We start from the raw sequence: 938 nt of genomic DNA, 5'->3' as shown, positions 1-938 counted from the left end.
AGCCTGTCTAGAGTACAGGCGGGGGTTGGGTAGGGAGGAGGGAGATTTGGGACATTGGTGATGGGAATGTGGCACTGGTGATGGGTGGTGTTCTTTACATGACTGAAACCCAAACACAATCATGTATGTAATAAAGTTGTTTAAATAAAAAAAAAGAAAAGGAATACATTGCTTTTTACCAAGGAACAGACTTGTCACCAAGGAAATAGCATTAGAAACTCAAATGTCTGAAGATGCATCTATAAGACAAAAAATGTCAGTGATTTCTAGGATTTCTGATGAGTATGATTAGAGATTAAGATAATATTTTGAGTGCTCGCTTCGGCAGCACATATACTAAAATTGGAACGATACAGAGAAGATTAGCATGACCCCTGCGCAAGGATGACATGTAAATTTGTGAAGCGTTCCATATTTAAAAAAAAAAAGAAGATAATATTTTGAAAGATATGGTTGCCTTTTAAAATATAATTAAACAACAGTATTTTTCATTTTAATTAATACCAATTTAGGTTCGATTTCCTATGAAATATCTCTATTTTCAGTTCTTTTTTATTTTTGATACATTTCTTTATTTAAACAACTTTATTACATACATGATTGTGTTTGGGTTTCAGTCATGTAAAGAACACCACCCATCACCAGTGCAACATTCCCATCACCGATGTCCCAAATCTCCCTCCTCCCCACCCAACCCGGCCTGTATTCTAGACAGGCTTTCTATTTCCCTTGTACATTCTCATTCTTAGGATAGTTCAAAATGTAGTTATTTTTCTAACTAAACTCATCCCTGATTGTGGTGAGCTTCAACAGGTGAGCTATAACTTCCAGCTCTTTTCTCTTTTTATTTTCAGTTCTTTAGTATGAATTCTGCCACTAAACTCACTATTGTTTCTATATCCACAGTATGATATCAAGAAGGATGTAGCAATGGAAAA

The 938-nt window shown here is 35.2% G+C and overlaps 1 non-coding gene across 1 annotated transcript; it reads left to right on the top strand.

The window, feature by feature from the left end:
* Window positions 1-312: 312 nt before the first annotated feature.
* LOC125997652 (U6 spliceosomal RNA) lies at window positions 313-419 on the top strand. The gene has a single exon (XR_007491691.1). It is a non-coding gene; the product is annotated as a U6 spliceosomal RNA (small nuclear RNA).
* The last annotated feature ends 519 nt before the right edge of the window (window positions 420-938 follow it).

Source organism: Suncus etruscus, chromosome 19, assembly GCF_024139225.1.
Source record: "Suncus etruscus isolate mSunEtr1 chromosome 19, mSunEtr1.pri.cur, whole genome shotgun sequence".
NCBI lineage: Eukaryota > Metazoa > Chordata > Mammalia > Eulipotyphla > Soricidae > Suncus > Suncus etruscus.
The sequence above is the reverse complement of the archived record's forward strand: the minus strand, read 5'-3'. Positions and strand labels throughout refer to the sequence as shown.